Here is a 10,733-nt window from a genome sequence, read left to right on the forward strand (position 1 = left end):
GACAAGTCTTGGTGTTTGCAAAAAAAGATTTTGAACTTTTCTTACATTGGTCCTCCCCATACAGGAATTCATTTATGTGATCATGTGTATGGTTTGTTAAAAGAATGGGGTATTCAAAAAAATATTTTTTCAATTACATTAGATAATGCTTCTTCAAATGATGTTTTTGCTGAAAATCTAAAAGGGGAACTTGAGTTGATTTGTGGTGGGGAATTTTTTCATGTAAGGTGTTGTGCTCACATTCTTAATTTAATTGTTCAAGATGGTTTAAAAGAAATTGATGAGGCTGTGTATAAGATTAGAGAGAGTGCCAAATATTGTAAGAGTTCACAAGCTAGGAAACAAAGGTCTTTAAGTTGTGTATCACATGTTGAAATTCAATCTACTAGAATTTTACAACAAGATATTCCTACTAGACGGAATTCAACTTACATGATGCTTGATTGTGCTTTGTATTTTAAAAAAGCTTTAATTCACTTTCAAAAAGTTGATGCTAATTATGTACATTGTCCTTCTGTTGAAGAATGGGGTAGAGTTGAAAAAATATGCAAGTTTTTGAAAGTTTTTCATGATGTCACACTTGCCTTTTCTGGGACCAAATATCCAACTTTCAATATCTACTTTCATAGAGTCTTACAAGTTAGGTTGTTGTTACAAAATCAAATGAAAAGTTCAGATCTTTTTATGCAAAAAATGGCTTGTAAAATGTATGAGAAATTTGGAAAGTATTGGTCAGAATTTAGTACATTTATGGCTGTTGCTGTGGTGTTGGATCCACGATATAAGTTGCAATGTGTCAATTGGGGTTACATGAGGATATATGGTCAGCATAGTGTTGAATACGAGCTTGAGTTTTCTAAGGTTAAGGATGCTTTACGGAGGTTGTACGAGGCTTATGCATCCAGTCATTCTTCATCAAGCAATGTTATTCCCACTGCTAATGCTTCCAATGCTAATGAAGCTTCCGATGATTTTATGATGGTAAACAACTTTATGAGTTTCTGTCTTTTTGATGCATTTACCTTTATTGCAAGTGAAAACATATCCTGATTTAATAATCTGATTTTTTATAATCTGATTTTTTATAATCTGATTTTATTATAATATGATTTTATTATATCTGATTTATTATATTATAATCTGTGATTTATTGTATTATGATCTGATTTTTATTTTCTGATTTTTTGTGTCATGGCGTCATGCTACTCATATAATTTGATTTATTGTATTATAATATGATTTTCTTATAATCTGATTTATTATATTATAATCTGATTTTATTGTATGATAATCTGATTTTTATTTTTTGATTTTTTGTGACATGCTACTCATGTAATCTAATCTTGGTATATAGGATTTTGATAGTTTTTCTATGGAGCAATCAAATGTGGCAATCAAATCTGAAGTTGATATGTATTATGAGGAGCCACTTATCCCCCGAGGCACCAACCTTGATATTTTGTCTTATTGGAGGACTTGCTCGGTCCGGTATCCTATATTAGCTAAAATTGCTAGGGATGTTCTTGCTGTCCTCGTATCAACTGTGGCCTCCGAATCAGCTTTTTGTACTGGAAGTCGAGTGCTTGATTGTTATAGAAGTGCTTTAAAATCAGAAACAGTGGAGGCTATAATTTTCTTAAGGGATTGGGATTTTGGGGAAGGTAATAAATGAGTTAGAACTATTATATTACTTGTAAATTATCTTTTATTTTAGTAAATGTGTTGATTTTAATTTGCTATCTTTTCTTGTAGATAATATGGATCCTCAAATGGCAATGCTATGTGGATCCGTTATGAAGCTTAAGGTGGGGGACAACGATGACGCACCACAAACCTCGCCGGAACTATCAGAATTTGATGAGAATGCTTCTTCGAATATTGTTTGAGTCACAAGGACTAAAGTTTATTAAAAGACATTTTCTTCTTTTTAATTATGGTTTGTAATTTGTTAAGACTATTTTGGTGTGTTAGTGACTTAGTGTGTAATAGTTAATTAGGCATTTTAGACTATTGAAAACATTGGGTAAAAAATTCAGGTTTTGTTAACTGTTTGAAAACACAAAATTTGGCTAAAAATCAGTTTATTCAGCTAAAAAAAAAATTAAAACAATTAACAAAAGTCAGGTCAAATCAGGTTGTTTTCGGGTTGACCTGAACCCGAAAATATCAGGTTCGGGTTGGGATTTTCAACCCGAAAACTTAAATGGATCAGGTTTAGTTGGGGATTCCTTGACCCGAAACACGAAAACCCGAACACGAACCCGACCTGACCTGATCTGTTTGCCACCCCTAGTGTTAGCCACTAATCTATTACCATATTACTCCCTCTATCCTAGAATAATTAACACATTCAAACTTTGGACACATGTCGATGTACTAGTTCTACCTTATTTTTAATAAGTAAATATTAATAAAAAATTATTTTGAAAAAAATATATTATAAAACTTTATATCAATATATATCTAATAGCACATTTTATGATAAAATATGTTGTGTCAGGCTAATATATATAAAACTATAGTCAAACTTGATGTATGAATAATGAAAAAAGTTCAACGTGTCAATTATTCTGGGATGGAGTACATGTCATTCAATCAAAATTAGATATTAATAAGGATGTTTATCATGGAAATAATGCAGTAACTTGGGATATCATTCGGGACTAAAAATTAGTTTACAATGAAAAAAACAAGGAGTATTATGTGCAACGCCGCCAATGTGATATGGCATGTGAAGGTGCTTCAACTTTACACGACCCTAGAGCTGGCAGTTTCTGAACCGTACCGTTAAACCCGATTGTTTTGAGCCGATACGAAACGAAACTAAACGTTAAAAACCCATTTTTTTGGGAACCAAAAACCAACCCGACGACCCATTGTTTTCTAACCCAAAATTGAACTGAATCGAATTTGTGCGAACTGTTACTAATCCGACCCATTATCAAGCCAAACCGTTACAACCCAAAACTGAAAACAACCGCGAATAGATTACGTTTGAACCCGATAGTAACCCGACTCATTTTAAACCGAAAACCGTTTAAACCCGACAAAAATCCAATAAACTTGAACCGTTCCAACCTATAACCAGTTGTGACCGAACCGTTTTCAACCTGTACCCGATTGAGACGGAACTGTTTATGACTCGTAACCCGTTGAGACCGTACCGTTTATGATCGGTAACCCGTTATAATTGAGTCATTTACAACCCGTAACCCAATTTGTTTATGATCTGATCCGTTTCAACCCACTACTCCATAAACCTAACTTATTTATGACTTAACTTGATTATAACATGACCATTTCCTACCCATTATCTTACTAAGTCGACTCGATAATGATCCGACTCGATTTCAACCCAATATGATTTGGACTTAAACCCGCTTTAAATTGGGTGAACCTGTTTTGAAACCAACCAAGTTCAATCCAAACCGATTATGACCTGACCAATAATGACCGGACCCGATTTTCACATGATCTGTTTTGAAACGAAATCCAATTTCAAACCGACCTAGTTTAACCCAAACTGATTATAATCCGACCCAATTACTACCCGACCCGATTAGGACCCGAACTGTTTTGAATCGAAACCCACTTTAAATTGGCTTAAACCGCTTTTAAACCAACCTGGTTCAACCCAAACTAATTATGGCCTGAACTAACAACAACCCGACCCAAATAGAAACCAAAATTAAAAAAAAAAAAAAACCAAACCAAACTGACCCGGTTGTTTTCAAAACTGACCCAAATCGACTCGCTAATCATTTCAACCTGTTATAACCCGAAACTGATAAACCTAACCCAAACCCGAACTGTTTGCCTAATTGACACCCCTAAACATCCATCATCTCATCCCTCAACTTGACTCGAATTCAACTTAGACAAGTAGACACCTTTAATCTTGTATATTTACATGTGTGCTCCCTTATAAATTCTTTCTATTTAGAATATGACATGTGTTGAACAAATGAGAGAATTATATGATTTTTTTTTGAAAGAAAACTATATGAATTTAATGTCATATATGTTATGTGCTTATGTGATTGTGTCAGACTGTGAATGAGTCAAACAAAAAAGTGAAACAAGAAAGACAAGTTTCTTCATAAACCCGAACATGATATAACTTGATAATGACTAGACCCAAACTTTGACAATGACTAGATAATAATCCAACCAGAAAAATTTGTCCAAACCCGATCATGATCTCAACTGTTTTAATCTAAGATAAATGGTGACCCATGCCTGATATGACTAACCTTAAACAACCCGAGAATGACTAGACCCAAACTTTGACAATGACTAGTTAATAATCCAACCAGAAAAATTTGTCCAAACCCGATCATGATCTCGCCTGCTTTAATCTAAGATAAATGGTGACTTATGCTTGATATGGCTGACCTTAAACAACCCGAGACTTGAGCGTTCCAAGGATTAAAAATCTAAACCCAAGCATGACCCGACCAAGAGCCCACAATTTATTGACCTAAACCAAAGAGATCCAAACTCCAATCCAACCCCCTTGAAACTCAAATTCAATCTACCTGTGATAGGTCGTCGTCAAATTAAACCTATTTAAGATAAAAATCTAACTTAGTCTCTCTAGTGAGTAATAAGGAAAAACAAGGATCGATATGGTCCCACTAAGGAGAGCATGCGTTGACAAACATAGACCCACAATGGTTTGGGGGTGTTTTAGGTGATGCATCAACGCTATTAATTTAGGTCAACAATGGAAATCCTACTAGAGTAAGTATTTTACATTTTAACAACATATTTACTTTTATTATGTATTTTATTACAAAAAAAATTTATTAAATAGTTTCTCATAAAATCTGAGTCTTATTAGGTAATTTTTTTTACCAAAAATTCTAATAAAAATATTTTGGAAAAGGGTATCCACCAATCAAGTCATTTACGAACAACAAATAAACATGTACTCCCTCCGTTTTAAAATACTTGCTCCATTTCTCTTGGACACGCATGTCGATGCTAATATTTAATCACTAATATCTTTAATTATCAATAAATATAAATTCTAATAATTGAAAATTAATTCTCTATTCATTGAGATGATTTCAACAAGTACCCACAAGACTATATTTTTTCTTATGTATAAATCACAAACATTAGTCAAAGTAGGATAAATGAATAGTGCAAAAAATAGAAATGGAGCAAGTATTCAAAAACGGAGGGAGTAGTATATAACATTTTAGGGGATAAATTAGGGGAAATAATCAAGACACTCAAACTACTCTTTCGAGCTAGAAGGGATAAATTGAATCATAAGCTATAACAGATTCTCATGGTTACAAACATAACCTCTAGTGTTAAACCATGATCACAATGACACAAATTAAACACTTTTTTTTTTTTACTACAATTACAATTTCTCAATCTCACTCAATAAGCATAAGATAGCCTACAACCTAATTTCATTATCTATTGAACCTTGGTTAAGGAGACCTTTTTCCCTCCTTTTTTACAAGTATTAAAGAGACTAAGGGTCTTTCTGATAAACTGAACTAAGCTAAACTGAACTAAATTAATTGGAGTTGAATTGAACTAAACTGATTGAAGCTGAATTGAACTGAATTAAGGGCATGTTCTGATTGACTGAACTAAGCTAAACTGAGCTGAACTGAACATATTGGAGTTGAACTGAAGTGTAGTAAACTGAACTAGACTGAATTGAATATTTTATGAGAGAAAAAAAATTATGAACTGAACTAAACTTATTGGAGCTGAACTGAACTGAAAATAATGTGAAGACAACCGACCCTAAATTGAAGTGAACTGAAATTAAGTTGAAGAGAAGGGGCCATAATTTTAGCCCATCTAAAATGATCCTAAATTTTCAATGTTTTGGACCTAAATAACGGGCTTGAATTTGTCTTGATCTGCTTATATGGCTCTAAAGACTGACCCGTGATCACTTCTAATTTTTTTGCAGAATTTCTCTCAAATGTGACTAACAAAAAGAAGTGAGGGAGAATAATGTTTAAACATTTAAACATAGGTCCGCCAATAACTGGCTGGTTGCTAAATTTGGAAACGACTAATAAAACAAATTCGTAGTAGGTGAAAAAATACCAACCATATGGTCAAACTTCTTTTTTCCCGATTCCCATTTTAACTAACACGTTGACTCAGCTCAAGATATTTGCTGAATTAGCCTGTGTTCGTTCAACCTGCCCTGCTATCCTGCCGCAACTTGTGGTAAGATGATTTGACTAAGTCAAAGTGATTTAGCATATTCATGTGTTACTACTTCTTTCTAGCTTTGAAGAAAATGAGATTACGAGTCAACTCAAAGGGGATTGGACAAAAACTTTGACAATGTGACTACTATTTAAACAAATTAATGGTGCTAATAAAATCATCTGAAAAGTTTGGGGAAGCACTAGTGATTATATATATATATATATATTATATATATATATATATATATATATATATATATATATATATATATATATATTTATTAAGGGAAAGCACTAGTGATTATAGCAATAGCAATCATATAACTAATACGAATATATAAAACTAAACTTTTAGCCACACTACGACACAACGACACTTGGTGTTTTTATTTTTCGTCAAGTGTCACATCATGTAGGCAACAATTAATTATATTATGTCACATTGTAGTTATTCGGATATATTTTTATGGCTAAAAAAGTTTCTACCTCCGGTCCAAATTACTCGCAACTTTAGGGTATTATTTGTGAGACATAAAATATTCCAAAGTTGTGAGTAATTTGGACCGAAGGTAGTATATTTTTTTATTAAGATAAAAACTGGATAAAAAAGTTAACATAAAGTTTTATTTTCAATAAAATTTGGATAGATTTATAAGATAAAATTGTCGATTTAGAGTTCAATTTCCGATAAAATATCAATATTTCACAAGTATAAAATAAAGAAAAATTTGTCAGAAACAACCTTTTAAAGTGTCCACTATATTTAAAACAACCTTTTAATTTTTTTTTTTGCAATTTCAGACCACATTATAATTTTTTTTTTTATCAAAGACAACCAAATGTTACTTTCCGGCGTTGACTCTATTTTTCCCGATATTGACCACGATTGTGCGAGTCACGTGACCTCCTATATTGCTTATATACCCTATTTCCCTCCAATTAACTCCTATTCAAACCTCTGCTTCTCTTTCATCCCTCTTTTAGTACGAGTAAATTGGAGGGAAAAAAATTGGTGTATTAAGCAATATACAAGTTCATGTGTGTTGCACACTAGTGGTCAACATCGGGAAAAATAGAGTCAACGCCGGAAAGTAGCATTTGGTTGTCTTTGATAAAAAAAATTGATAATGTGGTATGAAATTGCAAAAAAAAATTTAAAAGTTTGTTTTAAATAAAGTGGACACTTTAAAAGGTTGTTTCTGACAAATTTTCCTAAAATAAATTATAAGTTTAGTCAGATCACGAGACAGTAACACTTGTTGTTTCAACTTTTCACCAAATGTGCGCCACGTAAACAACAATTAAATAACTTATCATATAAATTTATTTTTATATCATAATTTTCTTTGGATCAAAGGAAATATATAGTTCAGAACGTAAAACATTAATTTATAAATATATATTCAATAAACAACACGGGTATCGCACGGGGCACCAAGCTAGTGTATTTAAAAAGTTTAAAGATGAAAATGTGATGGGACCGGAGTATATTAAAATTCAGTTGGAATAATTTACTTCACCCTTTTAATGTATCTAAAAATAGTATTATTATATAACTAATATATAAAGCTCAACTTTTAGCCAGGCCACGATACAGTGACACTTGGCGTTTTAATTTTTTTGTCAAGTGTCGCGCCATGTAGGCAACAATTAATTATTTCATGCCACATTGAAGTTATTCGTATATATTTTTATGGATAAAAAAGTTATATTTTTTTATTAAGATAAAAATTGGATAGATTTTATTGGATAAAAAAGTTAGTATATAATTTTATTTTCAATAAAATTTGGAAAGATTTATAAGATAAAATTGTCGATTTAGAGTTCAATTTCTGATAAAATATCAATATTTCACAAGTATAAAATAAATTATAAGTTTAGTCAGACCACGAGACAGTAACACTTGTTGTTTTAATTTTTCACCAAATGTGCGCTACGTAAACAACAATTAAATAATTTATCATATAAATTTATTTTTATATCATAATTTTCTTTGGGTCGAAGGAAATATATAATTCAGAACATAAAACATTCATTTAAAATATTCTAATATATATAAAAAAAAAAGGAAAATGCTATACATAACCCTTAGGGCTACCTATAAGCATTAAATTTACATTTGAAAATCGTAAAAAATTAAGAAATCATCAAAATATAAACACTAATTACACTGATTTACGCGTGTTTTTGTCATGAATTCCTAATTTTATACAATTTCTAAGACTGTATTTAATGCTTATATATAACCCTTAGGGCTGTATATAGCATTACCCAAAAAAAAAAAAAATTGGCCTTAAAATTCAATAAATAACTCGGACATCACACGGGGCACCAAACTAGTTATATAATAAAACTAAATTAAACTAGACTTCTAATGTATCTTCAAAGTTCCATGTTTTGGGTTAGTAGTTTGATATGGAAGCATGGAAAATCAATGATCATTAATTTCCTTTTGGAAAATTTGCCAAGAATAATACGACCTTTCAGCGGTTTCTAAGAATGGAATGACCTTTGAATTATTTCAAAATGGAACGACCTTTGTTGTACATCTGCCAAAAATAGACCAAAAAACATGCAACTTGTTTTACAGGTTACTTTGGACACGTGTCACATTTGTGATTGATTAAAACTTTATTTATTTTATTTTAACATTTTTCTTTTCATAATATGATATAAAAAATAACTTAAAATAAATTTTTAAAATTTTTTTTTTAAAAATAATAAAAAAAAATAATAAAAATGGAAAAAAACATATCCCTCCCCCTTCCCGGCAGCCACCCACCACCACCTGCTATCCCCATCCCAAAACTCGCCGGTGGCCAAAGCCTATACCTAGTGTCGGCGTTGCCCTCCTGACCCAGACCCCGACTCCGACCACCTACCCGTCCACTCCCCTTGAACCACCACCCGAAAATCCAATGAGCCTAAAACCACCACTCGATTTTAAGGTTTTCGAGTGGTGGTTCAGGGGAGGAATAGATTGGAGATGGGCGCCGGAGGGGCGTGATGGATTCTCCAGCAAAGGGGAAAGGGTTGGGGCGTCGGTCGGCCGCACGGTGAGGAGAGGTGGGTTTTCAAGAGGAGGGAGGGGGTTATAAGGTGGAGGGAAGGTGGTTTATTAAGGGAAGGGGAGGGCGTGTAGGCTCGAGATCTGGTTAGGAGGGGTGCGCCGTTAGAGGTATCAGACCGTCGACCGGGGGTGGAGAGGGGGAGAGCAGATGGTGGTCGAGTGGCTGCTGCGTGGTTGCAAGGGGGAGGTTTTTCTTTTTTTAAAAAAAAAAATTCACTTTTCTTATTTAGTTTTTAAGTATTTTTTTATTTTAAATTTAAAAAAAATTGTTAAATAAATTGACCAACGACATTGTGACACGTGTCACTGATAACCTTCTAAACAGGTTACTAACAGGTCACGTTCTATTTATGGCAAATGTGTATCAAAGTGTTGGGGTTTGGTGAGTCCGACTCACCGCGGAAACAACCCCGACCCAAGGAACCACTCGCAATAATTAAAATCATAAAGCATAAATAAATAATCACAAAGAAAAGATAACGAATCTTACCCTCGAAGCAAGCTTCGCCCAAAAACCAGGGCTCTTACTTGAAAGCTACGAGCACGTCAAGCGCCGCGCCTCCGACGGTATCCACCCACAAAAAGGCAAACACAACTTTAAGGTCCGCTACCTTGGGGTTAGCAAGATCCGACCAAAACCCGAGTGTTATATGAGTTTAAGAGTTTTCCCAAAAATTATGGAATGCTCTTTTTAACTCCCACTTAAGCAAAGAATTCTCAAGCCATGCCATGACTATTTATAAGGAAGTATGCCTTGTGAATTTCACTCATCTTTTAATGTGGGACTTTTCACAAAAAGATCCCACATGGAAAGATTGGTGAATTCAACCCTTAGTTAAATAAACAAAGGAACAAGTAACAAGTGTCACATGGTTAGGTGTGGACCACTTTCTCACTTGGTCCCCAAGGCATTTCACATGCAATGTGAACTAACCATGTGTCACCCAACCTTGAGCCCCAAGTTGGGTTCGGTTGGCCCATTTTATTTTGGCCCGTGTCCATGACCCATCAACCCGGGTCCACGGCCATTGCCACATGTGTCGCCACCGTGGCGCGCCGTCACCATGGCGCCGCCACGTGGCACGCTGCCACTTGGTGGCTGCTACTAGGTGGCTGCCAATGTGGCGGCTGCCAACATGGCTGCTGCCAACGTGGCGGCCACATGGCGTTTTGCCATGTGTGCTGCCACGTGGCATGCTCCTATTGGGAATGCATTCCCAGCCTTTCGCGTGGCTAGGACTTTACTTGTTACTTGATGCATTTTCCCGTCTCGCCAAATCCTAAATTTTGGCTCGACATTTGAGATTCTCCGACGCTCGGTTTCGACGCTCCAACCTCGAATTTCCGACGTCTAAATGTTTAACACTCGGGCGACGAATTAATTTCCTCCGAATTAATTCGTCGAGTTGGTTCGTATATTTTGCTTGGGTGTGACCCGAAGGGTTCAGTCAAGATTAAGCTGTAAT

The 10,733-nt window shown here is 34.3% G+C and overlaps 1 long non-coding RNA gene across 1 annotated transcript; it reads left to right on the plus strand.

Annotated features, from left to right (window-relative positions):
- Nucleotides 1–1,571: 1,571 nt before the first annotated feature.
- Nucleotides 1,572–2,046, plus strand: LOC110712868. Its single transcript, XR_002509716.1, has 2 exons — nucleotides 1,572–1,661; nucleotides 1,753–2,046. It is a non-coding gene; the product is annotated as an uncharacterized LOC110712868 (long non-coding RNA).
- Nucleotides 2,047–10,733: the final 8,687 nt, after the last annotated feature.

The sequence above is a fragment of the Chenopodium quinoa genome, unplaced genomic scaffold, assembly GCF_001683475.1.
Source record: "Chenopodium quinoa cultivar QQ74 unplaced genomic scaffold, ASM168347v1, whole genome shotgun sequence".
Taxonomy (NCBI): domain Eukaryota; kingdom Viridiplantae; phylum Streptophyta; class Magnoliopsida; order Caryophyllales; family Amaranthaceae; genus Chenopodium; species Chenopodium quinoa.